General features: G+C 38.1%; 1 protein-coding gene across 4 annotated transcripts in view; it reads left to right on the top strand.

Moving 5' to 3' along the window:
• Positions 1 to 24,175, top strand: part of Usp2 (Ubiquitin specific protease 2) — a 109,846-nt gene that overhangs the window by 12,078 nt on the left and 73,593 nt on the right. Inside the window, exon 1 of one of the 4 annotated variants that reach the window (XM_083120911.1) lies at positions 20,657 to 20,806. The exons of the other annotated variants lie outside the window; for them this stretch is intronic. The gene's annotated coding sequence lies outside the window, so the exon portion shown is untranslated. Of the gene's footprint in view, positions 1 to 20,656; positions 20,807 to 24,175 lie in introns of those variants that run through there. 4 annotated transcript variants of the gene reach the window in all.

Raw genomic sequence — 24,175 nt, 5'->3', positions numbered from 1 at the left:
AGAGTTAAACCGTTTAATTGAACTGATTTAGAATTTTTGAATACATCGAAATCACATAGACCTTTATGTTGTTAATACTATATATGTGCGCGTGTGTGTGCTGGCCTGTAATACGTAAGGTTGAAATAGAGAAAACATCTTCTTGTACCCTTGAATTTTTAGAAAGTTCGCTTTGGAAACCGGGAATTATACTTGAATTTTATCATGGTTCTAGGGTGGTCACCCAGAGTAAAGTATAGGAGCTATGAGCCTCGAAGTGTATTCTATGTATAGTGACAAGAAAGGAATGTAATCAATCACATATTGATCAGACCATTGCCTGAATGTTTGAGACAGACACGCAAATGGCTCCAGATTTTGTATGCATCGGCCAAGTACAACTCTTAATGGAATTTTCTTCTCTTCCGTTTTGGTGGTGATGGAGCATACGAAGAAGTACTGTTTCTTGACTATCAACCAATACAACGACAACTAGGTGCACCCTTCCTTGTAAAAATTTTCGCTCCAAGCGCTGTAAATTACCTTTATTGTCTTCAGAAATTCAGCCCGAATAGAATTCTGCTAATAATTACAACGAGAATGAATAGTTGGTTCATGGAAGGAATGTCCTTGCTCATTCAGAAGTCGAATCCGGAACCAAAATTGAGGAAATCGTGAGACCTCAACCTCAAGCTATTTGGTTGATTAAAAAAAAAAAAAACTGTTGAAATTGCCTTCCACTCAAATATCTTTCAGTCTATGAAAAAGAAAAATCGCATGCTGGACTTCTGTGAGCGAAGTATCTTGGAAGCAACAAGCATGGACAGAACGAACTTTATTCGGGTTAATTGAAGCAAACAACATGTTGATCCATATGCATGACTTGAAGTGTGTGCAACATTGAGCAATATATGTTGGTGAAGGATAGTATTGCTTTATGGATTTCCATATTCAAGGACATGGCTCTGGGAGATTGTACTCATTGCATACCGACTTTCCTCTTTTGTTATTCAAAGGAGTTCACTCGGAGGAACTGTACTGGTTTTATTTCTCATTGGGTTATCTCTTTCTTTAGCTCCTGCTGTCTTCTGTTTCCTAACTTTCTTTTGTCATTTCGCTAGACTAGATAAGGTAATCCGATAAGGTTTACTGGGTACGTGAAGAAACTCTAGAAGGCTAAGGTTATAAAATTACTTTGTACAGAGTGATTCAAAAGTCGTCGTAAGAAATACTCTCCCTGCTTTCTTTCCCCATTATAAATCTCGGACATAGAGATACTTTTCAGTTTTACAGACTGATATCTTTAATTCCTGCTGTCCATAAAATATTCAGTGTTGCCGGGGATTCCCCCCTCGCAAAGAATTTTATCCCTGGCAAAAAAAAAAGACGTATGCCAGGGATGTTTTTATCCTCCTCAATGAAAATGAAATTGAAAGCATACAGTATACAATTTTTTTTAAAAAAATGTAACAAACACAATTGAAAAATCATTCGTGTCCATCAAATATTTCCCTGCTAAAAAGCATTGTGGATTAGAGGACAATATTCTGTAACTGACCAACCTTACCAAGCCGAGACAACAGCAGACTGTTTTCCACTTAAATTTTCATGGCATAGTGAAGATATTTTACATGTACTACAGCGGTCACAAGAAATGTGTAGGTATAGGTTAGATGGATTTTAAGTTTAAACTTGGCAACATAAATTTGGTTAATTTTTCGATGTTATTAGTTCGATAGTTGTTGCGTATGAATTTGTTGGGTTACTTAGAATGCAAATTTTGTAATTGTTTCTAAATTACGTGTAAATGTTATCAGATTTAATGACACCCCGAAAATTAAAAAAAAAAAACTATCCCAAAATTAAATCAGGAATATACCATTGAGTGGGCATCGCCCCCAAAGCAAAAAGCTTAATTCGCACAGTTAGGTGCAAAGCGAACATTTGTAATCGTGAAGACTAGGGTAATCTGAGGGCTAGCAAGCCTGCACCACACCCAAGATTGTCGGGCTTTCTTCTGTTGCCATTGAGAACAAATACCGCTGGCAGTAGGCAAACGTGTTACTCCAATCGTAATAATTCTGTCGATTTCTCCACTTTCACGAGCTAGTTTGCATGTTTGCCATCTGAATTCGTATCTCTCTCCGCTTCGATCAACACAGTGGCAACATTGCCTGTACTTTATCGACTTTTGATGCTTTACACGCGTTACACTATGTTTTAATGCGAAGTGCACATTAAAATTCTTTTGCATGACTTAATAGCATGTGACTTAAATTGTCTGCACTCGCCTGTTGTTATTGTGTTTTCCACTTTGTGAATTTAACACATTAAGATCGTGCCAAGTCAACAGAGACTGACGAGTAGATGTTAACTGTAATAATAATAATACATCAGAAATGGGTAAAGCATTGTTAAAAACGTTCATTGTCCGATTCTTTTTTTTTGTGCATTGTTGTGATTGTAACTGGCAAATATACTTATCTTGTAACATAATGGTATCAAGGACTTATTGAGAGGAGGGGTCCAGGGGGTTCGGACCCCCACCCGAAAGCCTTGCCCAGTACTAAAATTAAATAATCAAAATGCATATATCATTTCTTGAATATCGAGGGTTATTTATTTCCGCCGAACTTACCCGAAGGTAAGCATTAGATTGGGATCGTACAGCTTTGAATTTTCAGTACCTGAGAAGATATATGCACATTACTGCTTAAAATAAAATCAGTAAGTTTAGATTTCATCAACTGAACCGAACATCCCTTTTTGGTATTCAATACATATTCAATTTATTTTTTTGACATCTATTTCCTTGCCAGGACAGTTGTTTCTATACAAACTTTAGCAATCTTTACTACACGTAAACTAGATAATGGAATACGTGCTGTTATATCTCTATCCTTATACCATCTTTTTAGTTACTCATGTAGTATATCAGTGACAATATTAATTAATTTACCCGTTTTAATAATTATTATGAATAGATCTATATATTAATGTGTTAATTATGAACATTTATATTACTATTATCATTATTATTATTTATGAGACACTTGGTTCGGACCCCTCCTGAAATGTTTTATTACATGCTTGCAATGTTCGATTCCTGACACTGGCTCATAATAATTCGGATTTCACAAAAGTCCGGCTCGTTCAGATAAGCGGTTGAAAATATTTCAGTGGCTTATATGACATGGAATTATTGTTTTCATATGCAGTCTATAACCCTACTGTTAAAACTTTATTGTTTTATATTTTTGTTAACTTTCGTTGATTTTCTATCAGTACATGATCATCGCAACTATACAAATGATGACGTCATTATATAAATGCCACTTTCGCATTGTTTTGAACACACTGCTGACCTCTCCTGTATGCTTTATAATTATTGTAGACACACACTTGTGCAAGTTCAAGGATCATTTGCCTATGGTGTGTGTTTTTAAAATGTATTTTTTTTTTAGTGGACATGCCAATCAAGTGTGTGGAAGGTTGTAAAAATATGCATTGGAAATTCTTAGGAAACCTCAGGCTGCACAGGAATTTATTTTTTCAGACGTATAAATATTTTCTGGAACCTTCTCTCCTCTTATCTTTTACTGCTGCATTCCTATCGGAAGTAGGTTACATACGTAGGCAATAAGTGGTGCGTGCCATTTCTGATGCTTTGGCAAAGGAAAAAAATCTGATCCTTGTACGGATCGATGCATTGGTGGGGATGGACTGCAGTCTGCCCAAGGTCGGCCCAGGAAGTCACGCAACCGGCAGAAATCCAATCGTGCCGGTTTTGATGGTAAAGCATCGCTGGTCATGAGAAAGTGACACACGAATGTAATACCTCAACTGCAGTGCTGCTATTTTGCTTCTTTTCTTTAATTCCAAGTTGTTTGCTCGGTTGATACACCGAACTAACGCTCGTGTTGTTGTCGGAACGCATAACCCTCTTTTTTCTTTCTTTGTGAGGTGGCACAATTCAGAATAAGCCTTCTGACTCCCCCAACTATCTAATTTCAAAAGCCATCTCTCACTCTTCCCCGATGGCGCTGTATTGACGTTGTCGCATTGTAATCAAGGGGTTCCAGGTTCTATCTGAGTGGAGGCACATTCCACAATGGTTCAGATCCGACTGTAAACTGTAGGTCCAGTCCCAATTAGCCTTTCTGGAATGTAAAGGGTTACTTTCTGGAAAGGCACTCAAAAGTTAACCTCACTTCTCCGTAGTACATCCCGGTAACTGCTGTATTGCAAGTTAACGGGGCTCTGGTGCCTGGACCAACGGCCAGTATAATCCTCTGTAGAGCTGCGTTTTGTCCGCTTGGGCTTTTTAACTACAGTAAGAAGGTTTTTTTTTTAAAAAAAAAAAAAAAGTTGTTAGTAGTCAGGGGCGGCCGCAGGGTGCGCCTATTTAAAACTCATGTTGAAAACATTAACTATTACAGTGTCATATGCACATTGAGCGCCCAAGTGTTAGGTATTGTAGTGAGACCGCTGTTGCTATTGTTTTCAACAGTCAAACATTGAGAGTCAAGCTTTTTTCGCTGAGAATTCGACGTAAAATAAATATATGTATTAAAGAAACTTTCAATACGTACACAATTTAGTGTCAACATGATGCATACTCGTATGTATGTTCTTATTTTTTACGTCGCTCCATGTTGCGTATGTGTAAAGTTGTACATGAAAGTTATACATGTCATAATATGTACAAAAAGAATTATATTCGTCATGCATTTTCAGTTTTCAAAAATACAGTTTGTGTGCTTGTTTTCAATTATTAGCTAATGTCAAATTGAACATGTTGAAAAAATATTTGAAATAGTTTGTCCAACACAAATGCTTTAACACAGACTTCTCCTCTTTTTGCTTGATTTACGAGAATAATAACGTATTTGATACAACTACTACTATGACTACTACCTCTACTGCTACTACTACTACTACTACTAATAATAATGATAATAATAATAATTATTATTATTAGTGGCACGTTTATCCTGGTACTTACTCCCCCCAGACAAAAAATCGTGGTTGCGCCTCTGCTAAAACATGCATGCATATTTCATGCTTTCTTTATTTTCAACATAGCACCCCCAGATAATTAATCCTGGCGCCGCCACTGTTAGTAGTATATTAGGTTTAGAAATTAAAGTTTTTAACCGACATATTTTCTTCCTTATTAGGGTGTTGTCTTCCATTTTGTTTTAGTTAGGGGTCTTATCCCCATATTGTGGGACGGGTACAAATAGCCTATGTACTGACATACCCATAAGTTTAAAAAACAGTCAACCAATTAGCCTATCTGACCATAACGTGGACAAACTATGACACCCCACATCCCCTTGGTGAATTTTCTTTGGTCGCCTTTGGTTCGCAATATTCATTTTCGATGTCGTATCCAAGAAAGAATGACTATAGTTTGGTAATAATTTTCATGTAGCACTTTGCAGCGTTCTTGTTTGCTCGTGCAAACAAGCAAAAGATAACCGCTTTCAAAATTGTTTTTGACGTCAGCCCTTCTGCAGGTTTTCGATACGGAACAGTTTTGCAATTCCCGCAGAATGTCCTGTTCTGAAAGGGCATCTGGTTCGTGCTGAACGTATGTAGAAGAAAAGATACAAGTATAACTGTTTCCTCGTTCATTATCCGTGCCGTTGTTCCCCCGTTTAACTTCCATGTTAGTAATGTTACAAAACTGTAGGGATACCCCTTTTTCTCAGTTTATCGTCCGATATGACTTGCAGATATTTTTCAATACAGTTTGGTGAAATTCACTCTGATAAAAATATGTGAAGTAGCTCTTTCAGTTCCATCAATTCTACCGGTTGCACAAAGTCTAGATTCATTGAAAATATGCAATTCAAGTAGAAGTAATTCTTACACCAGTTTTATCCCATGCCTTCAAAGTGTAATATCTCAGTGTACCCTTTAAACTGTGATCTTTACAATTTATTTTAAGTACTGTTCTTAATTGTTTTGCTTCACGAGTAAATAATGCTAAAAAGCCTCCCTAATGTTGTTCCGAATGCATAGAATGGGATTTGCACATGCTGGAGAATATTAATGGCAAAAAACCTATTCTGCAGAAGTTTTGAAAAATAATCCTGAGAGCTATGCAACCCTTCAAGACTTGGCTATGGCGTGTTAGATTTCTTTGACCATCCATCATGGCAGCCAAGTTTTTTAGTGGACTTGTAAAAGAATTCTGCATAACGATGTTAATATATATTATTTTAAGTACAACCTATTGCAAGTGTAGAAAATAAGTTTTTTTTAATTGTAGCGTGGCAAGAATGAAATGACTATAAGGGGTGAAGAGTCAAAGTTGAAACAATAATATTCCTTTCTTAATATCCTTAAAACATATTTAAGCTGAAAACTGGAACTTTTGACCATAAACAAAGCTTCACCCCAAAATTCCCAGTGGGACTCCACCCTTGTACCTTTTTGGAGAGGGGGCTGGTGGGGAACCACCGGTACTTTTCAAAAAATTATTTGCAACTGGACACGCTGCTTTCCGCTTCTAGAGAATCAAGGGCAAGTGAAGATAAAAAGAAAAACTGTGTTGGGCGATTTCTATGCACTGTACCTCCATTCAGACCGTATTGTTGAGGTAGACGTGACGTCAGTGTGCTTACATCAGAATATTTGACAGGATTTCAACAGGATGTTCTTTACGTTAGTAGTCTGGATCGGTGCCATCACTTTCTAAAGTTGACTTTTCCGTTGCTTGTTCTTTCAAAGCTGGACGTTGACTTAACGTTTTATATAGCCCGTTCTGTGTGCCCGCCTTTTCTTTAACCATTACGATGGCAGCGTGTGTATTATGATCATTCTGGACCAAGTGCGAAAAATGATTGATTTATTCCCGATCGATTGAAATTGGATTTGCCATGCCATCTGCATTATAAGCTAAATGCAACAATTGATAAGAGCTTCACATGGTGTTGTACAAAATCATTTTTCAGGGCCCAGAATACAATGTCCCGTTAGCTCTTTGAGGCTATGACTGCTTAGGAAAATTCGTCAAGAATGCGTTTTTTTATGTTGCTGTCCCTTGTCGTGTCCAAAAAGGTCGATACTCTCTTGGGCTGAAAAAATAGGACCTGGCATTGCCAGTTTACTGTTTTTCCCCTGGCATCGTACCCAACGCGAAAAAGAAAGGTCAGTGACTATACAGTGTGTTACTGGATATTTCTTTGAAGATCATTGATGACACACGTTCAGAATGCATATTCATAGGAATATGGTGATAAAGTCGAATGTTATATACTTCCAGGGCAGCCATCAGTTCTGTAGTGGATTTAGTGAGATGACATAGAGCAATATGAAGGAAAATGTTTTCCTTTGGACGACAGGAACTCTTAAATGACATACCATTCATCTTCATTGATTCATTGACGGTTCTTAACTAGATGCGACGTAGAATAGAAATAAATAACATTAATTAACATTCATGTCGTCCCTGTTAACGCTGTTATTACCGCACACACAATGTGGATCGTGAATTTTTTGAGTTTTCATACTATTTATTATTAAAATTAAATAATTCGTATTATTTAATAAGTATAAAGGTACCCATGTCGTTTTTGGTCTAGTGTGCCTGTGTTGTTCTCACCCTCGTCTCGAGTTGTAAATGTCTGTCTCGAGTCTCGAAATGCATAGTTAAGCAATATATACCGTGTTTACCCGTACAAACATTCCTCTTTGATTTAATTGTTGGTGAAAAATATGAGCTTTCTGCAAATTTTCCTCTAGTTTTTATATATACTTTAATAGTCTCGTTTTGTTTTCTTTATATAAACAATATTTAAATATAAATATTTGTATAAACCACGGTATTTAGTGATCATTAAGGTAAATAACTTTTCTTGATAACATTTTTCTGTTTGAGCCCTAGCTCCTGAAAACTTAACTTTTATCCTAAATGTATGCAACCCTGCCATACATCCTAACTATATGCGTGCCACAGATGTCAGTTTGCTTGCAAGTGCATTTTATGTACAGAAATGCTAATTTGGACTGGACCTACAGTTTAAAGTGGGATCCGAACCATTATGTTCATCCACCGGATATCGAACTCGGGATCCCTTGAAGGTGTCACTTGCAAAGGCGATATGACCTGCCTTTAAATAATCAGTTAACCACCAGACTGGTATGTCTGAAGAAAGTTTCGTGGTAAAGTAATTTTTGTTTAGGTATATTATTTTAAATCCATAAATTTAGGACTACGATGTCGACGCTTTCAAATTTCGACATCGATATATGGAAATATATCACAGCCCTATATGCTTTATAGATTACCAGTCTCGAATGAGATTCCAGGCCATTGCCTGGTCACTCTTTTACAGAGGTTTGTCTCGTTCTCGTCATCAACGAGAAGATAACGAAACTCGAGTTGAGATGCCAAGGTGATTGTCGTCTCTTCTCCCCATTGAGAACGCCTATTCCACGCGTTTATGTACTTCTGCCTCGTTTTCTGAATTTCTGCGTAATGTTCAAGATACTAACCTTGACTCCATACCCAGTGCTCTCCTCGACCCACCTATATAAAGCTCCAGATTAGAGAACAAGCAAACAATTTAACCTGGTAATCTCACAATCAGCCGATTGACGAGCTCTGGAGCGTGAAGATAAACGGAGTGATGCAATATGGGAAACTGAAATCCTTGGGAAAAGAGATGAGGTTAACAGGTTTAATATCGAGCAATCTGCAGTTTTCCTTGAGAAGGTCATTTACTTGCGTTTTCCCTTGCTCATTTTGCACAATTATATATTTATGGTTATCATTGCAAGGTATTTATTCAATTTCTCCCTAGAGAGCTTCTTTTATGCACCATTGCTGGGTAAAATTCATCTCGGGGACGACAGTGGTTGCAAGTGAACTTTTCCGTGACAATCATTAACGTGAAATTGAATATAATAATGATAATCCATAGCCTATTTGAGATATATATCTGGAATTCAAATAGCCGTGAATCGGAAATGAATATTTAGTAGTAATAGGCCTATTGAAAGTTCACAGAAAGATGTTAAAATTTTGCTAGACCCTACTCGTAATGTAAAAATGGCCGATCTGCGTGGCGGACTGGTTACCCCGGCCTTGGCATGGTTGTTCTTTGTGACTGTCGCTTCATCACTTTCATTATATCATCACTCTTCCTCATCGTCACGACTAGTCAAAAGTGGCAGAAAAACGACGCTAACAAAAATCAAATTTGTGCATAAAGTGGACTTAAAATAAATTTGATTTTGACATTTTGGCACGATTGCTGCCATATTACTTGCAAGTGCCTTAATATACATTGCTGATAGTAACAGGGTGGTTACTTACTGGGAATTCCTTGAATTCCGGGAATTATGCGTGAATTATTAGCTCTGGGAATTATGCGTGAATTCTGCTTGAAATTTTCTCCGTCAACGTGAAAAGTTGCAACTTCTATTAATCAAAATTCCATTGAATTTATACATACTTATTAATGCCCTGAGGCAAGTTTTTCACTTATTAATGCCCTGAGGCAAGTTTCTCACAGTTTAGCTTTTATTTTTATCGAGGAAGGAAAAGAAAAGAAAAAGTTGAGTGGAAGATAAAACAGAATCTCATCAATCCGTTTGTTTTGTTAGTCTCCTTTGCAGACGGTAAAGTATTGCAAGATATGATATCTTGAAGTTGATTAGGTAAATTTGAGATTCTCGTACAATTAACAATATTTCGTAGATTTTGTGACTTGTGTTTGTGTTTCTTGTCTGAGTATGTGAAGTAGCAAATGTAAATTAAATATATATACCGTTCGATTGAATTGAATTAGAATTTTTGAATACATTGGAATCGAACACACCTTTTATATTGTTTGTATATATTATATATGTGTGGGTAGTGAGAGGCGGTAATATACGTAAGGTTGAATAGAGAAAACATCTGCTAGTACCCTTGAATTTTTGGAAAGTTCGCCTTGAAAACCAGGAATTATACTTGAATTTTATCATGGTCCTAGAGTGGCAACCATGAGTAAGAAATTTCCCTCCAAGTAGTGAAATAGACTTGGAATGATGAATTCTTTAGTCTTGAATTATTATTAGATGCTAATAATAGACGATTACTATTGTACTGTAAATAGCAGCCGCCTGCCTGCTTAAACCGTAGGATTCAAGTTAACACACTGTACCCATAATTTGAAGAAATTTATCGTTCAATAAGCTTAACTGAATAAGAAAATTGCTTTCCCGACACATAATGGCATTCTTTCGAATTCGTCCGATTTTTGTTTTCGTCTAAAATTCCCGCTCATTAATTCCTGTCTGCAGCTTCTCCAAATTCCCTTCAAACTTTTGCCAAGATGCAAACGTTTTGGCAACGTGCCTATGCGGGATTTGACGTGTGGGCCGGTGGACATAAAAGCATTGAGTTATCTGAGGAAAACCTACTTGCACCTGGTTGGAAAATATGTCTGTTCCATATTTGCTTCTTAGTGGGTTGAAATTGGGCCTCTTGAGCGTCATGTGGAATGAATGATCTGCCTCTTCATTTAACCTTAAAGTTGGCCGTAGCTGGTTTAACTCAGGCGTAATGTTGCAGCAAGTGTTACGATTCCTTTCTGATACTACTAAGGTGGTTCTGGGTTGTCAGACTTTTTTTTCTGGAGGGAAGTAAACTAAAGTAGCGAGATCGCTAAATTTCTGTGTGGGAACACTACGGTTCCTTCGACGCAGGAGGAAGTGGGCTGATGTCAGGAAACGGGGTTTTCCTCTGTTAAATCTCGCCTTTCTCAAATCCTCTTACTTAGCACCAGGTCAGGGATGTAAAGTGAGTGTGTCAAATATTTTCAGTTCATTTCGGGCCAGAGTTGCCGCTGTCAGATTGGTCGTATGGGGTCGAGCATTGTCATGAAGAATACAGACTTTCTTACCGATTCCCTGGTCTTTTCGGGGGAACTCCTAGTCCACCAAAGCAAGGGCGTTTCTTATTCTCTCCTTTAACTGTTGCACGTCCTGCTGCATAGATGGCAAATAGACTTTGTCTTTCACAAAGCCCCAAATGCAGGTCTAAGGGTGCAAGGTCTGGGAACTCTAAGGCAGGCCGCTTTTACTGCACCTGTGAAAGTCACATTTTTTTTAAACACTACAAAAGTACCACAATGTCCGTGTTTACAAAAGTCTTGCACATGAAAACAAAACTTGAAGATTTTCTCATTGTTATGCAATGAAGGTTTATGGCTGCAACAACACAAGCCTCCCACGTGTCCCTATCCTGGGCAAGATCAATCCAATCTTTTCCATCCTTATCGATTTCCTTTAGATCCATCTCAACGTTATCCCTCCATCTTCGTCTTGGCCTTGCTACAGGTCTCTTACCGTCATGTTTCCCAACAAGAATCCTACAAACTCTTCTTTTCTCTCCTATTCGAGCCACATGACCTGCCCACCTAAGTCTTCTTGATTTAATTATTGTAATAATCTCTGGACACGAATACGAATTATGCAGTTCTACATTATGTAACCTTCTCCACTCACCTGTCTCCTCATCTCTTTTAGGTCCAAATATTTTTCTAAGAATTTTATTTTAAAGTACTCTTAATATATGTTCCCCTTTTAATGTAAAGGATCAAGTTTCACATCGATATAATTCTACAGGCAAATTTACTGTTTTGTATATTTTAACTTTTAGTTTCTTAGTTTTGTTGTTTCAGAATAAGAAACCTGATAAGTTAATTACTCTATTGTGATACACGCTGTGTATAATTGCAAAATGTCTTTCAGTTAAAGGACTGTTGCATAAATTGTTCATACATACCTGCAAAGCGTTTGTTAAACTGTCGGGTAAATATTATAGTTGAATTTGTTTCGCAATGTTTACATTTTGCGTATCAAAGTCAAAGACCCGCCTAACGATTTGAGCGGAGGTCATTTACCACTCTGAACGGGTTCCTTCGTCATTTTAAAGTTACGTAACCGAAGGTGTTGACCTTCCCTTCATTCGTGCAAGCAGGTAGCCTGTCCCAACGTATTGCCAATCCCGAGGTCAATGGAGTGAGGACGGTGACCATGCGACGAAGGGCAGACCTCATCTATTGCGTTTCGTGTTTCTTGAACAAACTCGCAAGCATTGTTTCTTTTGCGGAAGAATACCTTCTACTTCCGTGTCCGGCAGGACATAAAGAGTCAGGACTCTGGCGCTGTATTGGAGAAAGCGCACGTGGCATTCATTTGTTCGGGCTAATGTCGGAACTGTCACGAGGATCCTTGGGTGTTAATTGCTTTTATGGTACAATTATGTTTCTTACAAGTAGTGGACCTGTCCGCCAAGATGTATAAAGCTCGACGCCCACTGAGACGCCGGAAGCGCGGCAACAGCACGCAACAGTTTCGCTGCCGGCGTCTCAGTGGGCGATAACCTGCACACTTCTAGCCGGAAATTCCGTGCTTCGGTTCCGCACGTTCCCATGTAGTAAAGCGTTACACCATTTGATTTCAATAGAAGCAGACAGAAGTTCTGTTGGGCGATTTTTCCGTGTTTCTTAGTGCGCGAGGTCCTTAATACAGCGCTATCTTTTGAGGACCGTTGTTTATAATGGGTCCATTTCCCACTTTAGGAGTGTAACTTCAGAAAGTCACTTCTTGCCTCGCGTCATAAGGGGGATGTTGATGCTACTGGGTCCAAGCGTTGATGAGTAGGACCATGATTTTGTTGACCAATATATTTGCAACAATGCATTTATGACCTAAAAAAATGGCATAAAAACTGAATATAAAGACAGAAAATAATTTTTCTTCTCAAATTAAATGTGCTAAACGGCGTATATCAACCAGCAAACTCGTAATGTATGATCTAAAATGTAAAAAAAGAAAAGTCTCAAATCAAAATAATTATTTTATTACTACTCAAGATACAAATCAGTTGGAACACTCATCTGAGTAAAGTATTTGTTGTAAGTTACAACGAACTGAACTTTTAGTTGCAGTAAGGTGGGTCCATTACGGGGGGAAATTATATATTTTAACAAATCGTTAAATATAAAAATATTTAAACTCCAGACGTGAGAATACAACAAAAAATGACATAAAATGCATTATTGAATAAAAAATGCACAAAAATATCCCAACAAATCCAGGTTAAATGCCTTAATGTGTCACAAGACAAGTAAATACCAAAGCATGCAAGTTATCCAAATCGTCGGTGAGTGAGGTAAAACTCTATTTCTTGGAAACCTTGGTATTTTGTATATGTTTAGCTTTTTACTCGGTGAAAGAGTACTGTTGCTCGTTAAACTGTCGCAATGGGTCCTTTTTGCATTTTCTGCTTCTCCATGTTCATCTCTGCGATGAGGATACATGATGAAAGGAAGGAGAGAGTGCGTGCAGTGAAGCGTCCAGGATTCGAACCTAGGAGTTTTGGCTTCGTAACACTACCAACACTCTACTATTGCTGATGGATATTATTTTTTTTATTTGAATTCGCTTTTGTGCTACTTTTAACCAATTCCGACGATGATGATGATTGATGATCAACTGAGATTGATGAAGAGAAAAAGAAACACCCAACCCAAAATCTTCGCTGACGAAATCGCCCTCGAGTTCGTGGTCGTGGAGCTTCATTGAATTGTGTTTTTCTATTACTTGAAATTTCCTTTTAATCTTCATGCTACTACAGTAATGAGCTATTGCCAATTTTGTTGCATACACTGCAGGATAATATACGTAGTGTCCCAACGAAGCGGTTCAAGTTTCTGATGACATCTGGTAATTGTTTTTGGAACTACTCGAAGTGGGATTGTTTGTTTCGGCATTTAGAAGAACATTGGAAGAGAATATAGAATTAAAAAGCTAGTGATTATTTTTAGAGAGCCTTCAAGCATCCTCTGTTAGACGACGGTCATCCATGGTGAAACTTAAATTGGTTTAACAGAATGAAGTGGGTGGTTAGATATCTTACTTGTATAAGTGTTAGTGTCGTGTCGATGTTGACCATGGTATCTCGAGTGCAGTGGGCCGAATCTCGTTCAGCTCTCGATAAACGGATTCAATCTTTGTAGCATTTGTATTGAAAAGTGGGTCTCCCCGATGGCGTAGTTATAACGTCGTCGCCTTCTAATCAAGGGGTCCCGGGTTCGATACCCGTGGAGGCATATATTGATTGGGATTCCGCTTTAAACTGTGTATATTCTGTTATTCCGACAGTAGGATTTAAACTTTAAATAATATACAAATAGGCATTTATCACTCATTTTCCTATGAATGCACAATTTTCTCACACTTTCCAGTTTCCATGGGCCCAGTCCCGATTAGCCCATCTGTGCATAAAGTGCACTAAGAATAAACATCTCTATCGTACCCTAAAGCCATTTAGCTTTTCAATCTTGAGAGAGTTCGGATGGGGTTGGAAAATCGGGGAAGTTACCATTTAAGAAAGATAGCTATGTGCAATCTAGGAATTATATAAAAACGTTTGAAACTATGGGGATATTATGTGTGGCAGTGTTACTTCCCACGAATAGAGATTTGCTCACATCTGTAAACAGCATGTTACAGCGGCATGTTGTTTTTATGCGATCTCTTGAAACTTGAGCCAGTGGTGGTGTTATTAATAGAATAAAATACCATACAAAGCTTGGATGTGTGCTTAATTTTTTCTTAAATATTGGTTGTATATGGTTGGATTAGCTCACTTTGTATGGTGACAAGCCTTTACTACAAGTCTTCCCAAGCACTTGTCATCCACGTCGGGTGACGATGTCAGTGCTTTAACCAATGTTTTTAGATTTTTGAGAAGAGCAGGTCTCTTCCACTGTTTCTGAGGTAGTTTTAAGCTTTCCTTACCTTTTTTAATGTGTTGTGTTCGTCCAATGCAGGTCTATTTACAACCTGCATTTTTTAACATTTCTTGAAGGCCTTTTTACACCCCTTTTTATCCTTTTTATTTGAGGTAAGTTTTAGATAAGGGGATCTTCCCCGCATTCATTGAAGGGTGCAAAATGGCCTGATGTGCCGACGCACCCAAAACAATTTTAATTCAATCAATCAATCTTTACTACAAGTCACTGAAGTTTTGTAGATGAAGTATTTTTTAGCATTGAAATACATCAATTGCATCCCTGTTGTAAGTATGAGTCTGCATAGAAACAATTTTCAGATAAAGCTTACAGAAAGGTTGACCCTTGAGTGTTCTAAAAATACCACAAGTTGGCTGGAAATTTGTGTATAAACGTCCGAAAAAAGCCAAGGAATTTTGTTGTGGCCAAAAGAGTGTACCCAGTTTCTATCAGCATTCATGACCCCACGACAAACAAGACGTTTCAGAGTTTAATGCTAGTCAGGTCATTATCAGCTTAGGACATAACGTTTTAACACTAAACTCAAGATCTCTGTTGAAAGTACCGCAATGAATTGCCTATAATGGTTAAAGTTTCTAGGTTAACCACACTCGCACTGAGAAAGAACTGTAAAAGAATCATAAGGGAGCACTGTAAGCGCTGTGCTGTAGACGAAACGATGTCTGAAACGCTTTTGTACGTTTGGTATTCTTCCAAACTGCAAGCTGAGCTATTTCTGTTCCGTTGCGGAGGTGAACAACCAGCCACCCGGTGTAGTCTAGGCTTGGCAGCCGCCGACTGATATTCACAGAACCAACTCTCTCGCCTGCCCTTGACCTATGTATGTTTTCATACTCTTGTTAGTTGGTGCGTCTTTCGTTACCGTTCCAATTGTAGACTCCTAAGTGGGCCAGGCCGTCCCGTAACATAATTCTTGCCGTTTCTTGTTGCAGCGTTTTGCGTAATGGTGAAACAAGGCTCCTCACCCGCCTAGTGCAGAATGTAATTAGTTCCGTCCCGAGTCCTTCCATTAGCGAAATACGTGGCGTTACTATTGGATTCTGCGTATTGTATTCAACGAAAGGAAGGTTTAGATGGACCTTTTCCTATGTATTGTTTTGCCCGTCCGAACAATTATTATATATCATTATCATGTAATGAAGCGGTTCCGGATTCGATCTCCGTCGGAGACACGCAATGAGTTGGATCCCACCTTTAAATTGTAGATCAAGTCACAATTAGCCTATCTGTGCATAAAGTCCACTTAAACCTTGATATTCCAGCTAGTGGGGTTACCAGATGAGAAAAATATTTTGAACTATAAAGGATGAGAAGACGGTTGAGTGGAGGTTACATAGTGTGGAATTGCACAATTTGTATTCCTATCCAGATACTTAATTGTATCATTAATTAATTAAATCAAGAAGACTTTAAGTGGGCAGGCCGTGTTGCACGAATGGGAGAGGAAAGAAGAGTTTACATGATTCTTGTTGGGAAACGTGATGGTAAGACCCCCGCAGGAAGGCCAAGACGAAGATGGAGGGATAACGTTGAGATGGACCTAAAGGAAATCGGTAAGGATGGAAAATATTGGATTTATCTTGCCCAGGATAGTGACAGATGGAAGACTTGTGTTGCTGCAGCCATAAACCTTTCGGTTTAAGGAGACTAGAGAGTTAGTTAGTTAAAATTAAGAACTGTTACAATGAAAACTACTCCTAAAATTAAAAACTATTGCAGTATATGAATATCAAAGTAGTGATGTGCAACTCATGAAAATGTTCAGTCTAGCCAGTGCTGAATGTTCTTCTAAGATCGATATTTTTGGGGTGCAAGGGATGTAATAGTTTTCTGAATGTTAGTGAAAATGGAGCAATTCGTTCAAGCACCGGGTTTTTAGTAAAATCACAGGTCTGTCGTAGGCTCGATTCCTAGCACCGACAAAAGAAATTTCACCTAAAGACTAGAGAAGAGATGCTGTTTCGAAATGTAGTGTTAGAATAAGTATAGTTAATGCACTAGCCAATGGATAATGCCCAATTAACATTGCATGCTAGTGCAAGGGTTGATCTTTTAAGAAGTCACCCCAGTGTCAACCTCACCTTGTAGTACACCGTAGTAACTGCAATACTGAGGCAGTTCTGGCGCTTGGGCTCACAGTCGGTATACTCCTGGGTGAGGGTTTGTGTTTTGTCGTTTATATAATATGTGCGTGATTGTTCCTTCATCCATTTCATCTTCTCACCATTCATACGCATCATCGCAATTCGCAATTAGTGGCAGAAATGGGACGTAAAGTAATTAAACAACAAATCAGCAAATATATCTATATTTAGGGGTATGATTTTTCCAGAGTTAGATTGCAAAATTTGGCTTTTCCACCATTCAGGAAAGTTTTGTTTGTTTCAGAGTTTTATCATTTATATGTAATCACATTATATCTTACATATTTTATGTGAACATCACTCTCAACAAACTTAATATGTATTGTTGCGCCAGTTCTTGTTTCAAATTATATTGGCATTGTATACAGTTTTTAAAAGCAAAGAAACATTTTTGTTCTTGAGCAAAAGAGTTAAAATCGTTGTTGTTTCTAAAATGATTTTTTTTTCACCCAAGATTTACCTTTATTTTACGCTACTCAAATTTGGCTAAAACCCACACCATGCAAGCTGAAAAACTTCTTGAACATAAATAGATAGATGCATTGTCGCTTTATCGATTTCAGGGATGGGTGATCTCAGGCTGGAATGTTTCTGTCAAAACCATGGCATAAGCAGCTCTCTGCCTCACCCAGCCTCTCACCAACCTGTACCTAAGAACTGCCCTGTACGTTGATTAAAGCCGATGTTGAGAATGTGTAAAGCTGTACCTCCAGATCCCCATATGTACCTTAATGGTACTGTGCAATACGCATTGAGGAAGTTTACCTTTTTTGACGAAAGAGAGGATGTACTTTTCTTGCAAGATGAATATTTCTATTGATATTTGTGCCATAACAACTACATCAATTTGTGTAAAGCAAATTTTTAACCGTGGAAATTGTGATCGATAACTGGCAGACACACAAGACACGCATAACTACTGAAAAGAATGGGAGTAATGAGTTAATTCCGTGACGTTGTATTTTCCCCTTTCGAATAAACTTCTAGTTTATCCTACTTTATTTTTCGTTGTGGCAACGAGTCTACTTCGGTTGACTTTATTTTGGACTTCCAGACATGGCTCAGCCTCTTAGGATACCCCCTAAGTGCATTAGCGTGAAAATCGAAAAGAAGTTCTTGTATGAATTTATTGTTCTTCCTCTAACCGAGGTGAGTATTTTAAGGATAGCGTTCCTTCTTACTGTATTGTATTTTTTTTTATTATTAGGAATGTACACTCCTTACGAAAGTTTGGAATATTGTTACAGTAGACAATAGGTGACAATAATAGACAACATTGCCTAATATAATAATGTTCCAAACATGTTGTGCCTAACATACCAATAATATTCCAAACTTTTTGTGAGGAGTGTATCTTCATTAAATTACAAAGATTAAGGTGGTCTGGGCACGAAAATAGAATGTCTGATGAAGGATCAGTAAAATAAATCTATATATGGATTCCACTCGGAACACGAGCCTTAGGCAGACAAATTAAACGATCGGAAGATGAAATAATAAGAGTTTAAAGACATGAAGTAGAAAAAATGGCGGAACATCCAGGACATAAAAAAGATGATGATATCGAGATGGCCAAAACAATCAATATATGAAGTTGTGGTTCAAGAAGAAGGACTGTATCTGTTGTTGGATGGTTGATCACAGTTTACCTATTATTTGTTATTATTATTATTATTATTTATTATCTCAATAGGGTTACAATTAAGCTATACATCATTTCATTTAGAACAATATTAATACAAATAATGACTTGTATGAGGAACAAAATTATTTTGTGCATGAAACATGGGTCCCTTTTTGTTGGCCATATTAATTTAATTAATACATTTTCCCTTAACCATAGAAACTATTGCGTGCAAGCAGTTGCTTCATACGAATAAATACCACACCTTTGTTCCAAAACGAATAATTCCCAGAACAGAATCCTGTGCTACTCTTCAAGTGGTCTCCGATTCTTTGAACCATGCTTGCAAGTTCATGAGCCATGAACTAAACTCAAGCAAGCACTGTTGTACCCTTTTTTCTGCAGCGTGTTGCAGAAATCGTTAGGTACTGTTGTTGCCGAAGCCGCAGACTTAAATATTTAGGCAGACTTTTTTCGGGTTTCTTTCTCTTTTCTCTTCTGTCAAGAATGCCTTTGTGTCTCTGGGACAGAGGAGTCTCTTGAAAGTGTCAAGCCTTGTGACAGGCTGGATAATGCCTCCACTGTACACTGTTTTCTCTTTTTTCTTTTTTAGTATTCCCACTCCCTCCTGTCGGTTTGGTTAGGGAACTGTGTCTTGAGTTGCAAACTCCTGTCTCTTATATGTGTGGTACCGAGACAGTCTCGGTTTCCTCCGGACGAGACCAGATCATTCGAGACTTGTCTAGACCGAGAACGGGTAAGACGTCTGTTAAATAAAGACGAGACCGATATCCAATCAAACATCATTGTTACAATAATATAAGAACCATATACACTAATAGTATTTCATCTAATAAAAATTATTATATTTTCAATTAAACACGTCATCCCTAGCAGTAATGAAATTATTTATTCTACTGATTAATATCATGATGAAAATTTTACCTAAAGCAAATTTCCTTAGTGTGAGACTTTTGGAGACTTAACAAAATAATATCGGAATTTTGAAATGAGATAAATCATGTTTTTTTTATAGTAAGTACATAGTCAATATTTGTGTCAGTTGTCATCGTGAGTTGCGTGGTTGCATATAGATTCAGGATAAAATTAGTTTTTCGAAGGCTCCTAGCTTCGAAACAAGAAAATTGTTAAGGAAAGTTGTTTGCCTTAATTACTTCTATACACTGACACGCTATGTATATATTGTGTATGCTACCCAGTATATATTTCGAGACGAGAACGAGACAGTTAAACTAGAGACGAGACCGAGACGGTGCCAAGCCTGGTCTGGTCTCTCCTCAGTGCCCCACATATTTCAGTACCTACCCGTACAGTTAGGAGTAGACCTATATTACCGTAGGGACTTGTTGATAATGCGCTGAAATTCCTACAACTTACACCTGAATTGATTAATTTGGTTTATATTACTTGTCTTTTCTTTCGGTTTTGGTTCATCGGGAAGATGATGAGTGATGATACGATGAAATTGATGAAGGGGCACTCGCAAAGAATGCCCAGACCGGGATTCGAACCCCGGATCCCTAACGTCGTAGCGCGCTGTGCTAACTACTCCGCTACGGAGGTCGGCAACTTAGATCTGCAAAAAAACAACCTTGCATCGTGAATTACCTCTTTATTTTTTTCCATGAATTGGTCTGTCTCCCAAGAACAAACATGAATTACAAGACTTGTAGGGGATGTTTTAATGATTCCGTAATGAAACTACAAATGCTAGCGCATTAAGAAATGCCAAATCGAAAATGACTTGGAAGGGAAGAAAAGCATAGTAGTTATGAATAAAGGTTCCATGTGATCATCACCAAAGAAAAACCAATGGCTGGTATTCATTTCGTAATGCCACTGGACTTGCGTATTGAAAGGATAGGAAAAGGAACTCCCTCTAGCTCTATCACGTTGCTGGCGTGTCCAAGAATTGGATGTATACATTTTGATGTACCTGAAACATATGGAACCAAGCCTCGCCATTAGAACAGGCCTGGCTGTCTAATTATAGTAGCGTTGGCTGCTCCCAAATCGAGTCACTGCTAGGGGAGAGGAGAGGAGGAGGGGAGGTTTCTTCATGTGAGATCACAAGTTGATCTACCCATACTGCAAGTAGTACTTGACGTAAAGTGTTCAGTGCATGTATGACACGTGTATGCGAGGACGATAACATTACAGCAAATTGATTTCTTGTCACTTGGTATTGGCCAGTGTTTGACTTTACTGTAAAGGTAAGTTGGAAGTGTATGGTAGGTCATAAGTTGTGGTTTCAGTACATTACTTCTGGTGGACGTTTTTCTGTTCAAAGTGGAGTGCGTTTCTGTTTTGATGACGTGTGTCTACGGTACTTGATGTACAGTTTAAATGGAGCCTAGGATGAGTAAGGTTGAAAAGTATGTGCTCGGACTAAAATAGCCGTATTCTGTTACGAGACATTGCGATTTCCGTTGCTTCAGAGGTCGGTGTGTTTTACGCATTGTGATTGACGTCACAATTAGACTGTTCTCAAGTGGCACGACTCCTAATTTGCCTCTTAACATTTCACCTTTCTTAATAATAACTACCGTGTGTAGCAGCGGCGTATGCTGAATCTAAGATCTTTACTTTTTCACAATACTGTAGTGTTGAAATTATAAAACGGAGGGTATTACTCGGTAATGAGAGAAATCAGGCTGCCAACTCGTGAAGTGCCAGCACCTTACTGAAATAAACATTTCTGTAGACATTTTGTAATCGATTTGTCTTGTATTTTAGTCTCTGCCCTTTGGGCTTCGCATAGCCTAGAATATACGCTCCTGGTATGTATTAAAGCATGCGCGTTTCAGCCTTAAGGGTCACTCACAATATAAGAGGAATGATAACACACAAACAATTACAGGATTAATAGAAAAGGGCAATAATACTAACACCGAGAAAGTCACATATAATACTAATAGTGATGTTATTTTGTTGAAAAGAGAAATTACAATATGAATTAGTAATATAACAACGAGAGAAAATAACGAAACAAGAGGAATAAGAAATTTTCTTAAGTGATCCGTTGACTAGTTTTCATCCCGTTGCTGTTCCAACAGGTATTGCTTGAAGTTTCTCTTAAATGTGGCCTGGGAATTGATAGATTTCAGCAAGATCCACCAGCGCATTCCATTCCCTGCAAATGATTTCTTGTATACCGCTTAATGATGTCAGAGGCTTGATTTTCTGGTGCTGAACTCATTCTCTTCTCTGGAGATATCTGTGATTGGTTCCAAGCGCACCAATACTCCGTCAAAATATATTTGTTTTGCGGTTGATTTTTCAGTAGCCACCAGTTCAGTTATGAAACTCTGTTCGTCTCGCCGTCTTCTTTAAGGCTACACCTGACAAGCGATTTGCTTAATTTTAAGATGATGCATTAATAGCCTAATCAAGGTACGGATTTAGTTATTAGACATTGGACCGTGCCCGTTTTTATGCTTTACAATGTTGCACATAACTGTTGTGGCATGTTCCCTTCATTGAAGCACGTTCTTTTCCCCATATTTAATATAATTGATTCCTTGCATGGAGTATTTTCTGTATTATTTGCAGCCTAATGTGCATGCGTACAGTGGGATGCACTAGTATTGCTCGGATAAGTGGCCAAGACTATTTTCATTTTCCTACTTGTTTCTAAGGAATATATTTTAACGTACGCTCTTGCAGAGGATGTCGGCAGCTTGTTTGGCGTTTTGTTTCAATTCTTGAATCTCTCATTGCGTAACACAAAGAAAATAAACACTGTGATGGGCAGTTTGTTTGGCAATACTTTAGCTTTCCACTCTGCTTCAACACGTAGCCTATTATAACAACAACATCAACAACAACAATATTTAACAGCGTTAGTACCCTGTTGGTGTAAGAATTAGCCATTGGGAGGACTCCGTGTTTTCCGTGGTACTCCCGATTGTTTGTGTAATTTTGATAATGCAAATTGAATAATTAATAAGTGTTTTAATCTGTTTGTTGTAGTGTTAAAAATCAGTCTTCGAGGAGGCTTCTTCCTTGAACACTTTTGGTTGGTTGAGTTGGTGTTTTAAGTCCACTTTATGCACAGTAAGGCTAATCGGGACTGGACCTACAGTTTCAAGTGGGATCCGAACCACTTGTGCCTCCACCGAGTATCGAACCCGGGACCCCTTGATTACAAGGCGGCGACGCTACCACTGCGCCATCGGGGAGCCCCTTTTGGAATGCAGAAACTTTAGTGAGCCTTGCAATATGGATGATTTAATTGCAGCAAACAGCAAAGGTATCCGAGCTGCTGAATTTTGGATTTTTATATAAAATATAGATACTGTCTTTCTTTTCAATTTGTATCACTTTTTAATATAATGGTACTCTGGACTCGGTAAATATAGAATGGGCATTCATTCCATTGTCACGGGTGGGACACGCGGACTGCATTTTTGATATTAAAGTAACTATTCTACTGATAGTCAAGCAACATTTTTCGTACAGTTTCTGTGCAATGAAATATGAAACTTTACACTGTTGATTCAACATAACTACCCTTAGAATGCTTTCCCAGATTTGTAGCTGCAAGTGGACAATTTTGTGTCTGCCTTTTCACTTAAGGAATTCATTGTAATTCCTGTGAATTGTAAAATGCCGCAAAATAAATTATTTAAGACAAAGAGAGAAGGTAATTGATCTTTGAATATTCTAGTGGAGTTGATGGGGAAATGTAACAGTTAAAGGAGAAATTATTATTTTTTTTTTTGGTGCACGGGTTGGACACAATACAAAACACAAATCTAAAATTTAGAATAATATGTAAAAAAAATATGTAATATGTAAAATACCTTTTACCTTCTACTTAATTATGTATAATACTTTCATTTTTATCCAAAAGATTGTTCACTCACAAGATAGGATAAAGTTACAGCATTGCATTTAATTTTAAAAATTGAGGTTCAGAGGCACTTTGCCCTAGAAGTAAAGTAAATCAACAACAACAAAATAGAACCGAAGGAACAGTTGTGCAGAAAAGTAAGCCTCATCTGCATATCATCTAACTGCATTGCCTTAGGTTTCACTGGATACCCCAGGGGTGTCGGATTCGAATCCCGGCCTGGGCACTGATGTTTGTGAGTGTTTATTCATCAATGTCATCTTGTCATCACTCATCCCCATCTTCGTAAATTAGCCAACAGTGGCACAGAAAGCGAAGTAAAATGAAGCAAGTCAATCAATCAATTCACTGGATGCGCAGATAGGCTTATCGGGACTTGACCTACAGTTTATAGCGGTTCGAACTACCGCGCGTCTCCCTTATCGCCACCAAACGCCACCACTCTTACGACATTTATGTGAAAAAGATAATCATCGCATGTAATCGCTGTTGGAAAAATTTGAGAAGACCGTTTCTTTTGGTAGGTGTGTGGTAATAAGTTGCTGTCCATTGTCGTCAGCGTGAACTTTGTGCCATTACGCATGAGCTTGCGCAAGAGTGTGTGTAATTAGTGACGCATCTTTATTTTTTGCAGAAAAGATGACGTAGAAGTCGGCAAGTTCAACGCTCCAGACACGTTAAGTATTTTATTTGCACTTCTCAAGAAGTGATGTGACGTGATAAGTTT

Source organism: Lepisma saccharinum, chromosome 4, assembly GCF_977018435.1.
Source record: "Lepisma saccharinum chromosome 4, izLepSacc3.1, whole genome shotgun sequence".
Taxonomy (NCBI): domain Eukaryota; kingdom Metazoa; phylum Arthropoda; class Insecta; order Zygentoma; family Lepismatidae; genus Lepisma; species Lepisma saccharinum.
This window is presented reverse-complemented; position numbering and strand designations above follow the sequence as displayed.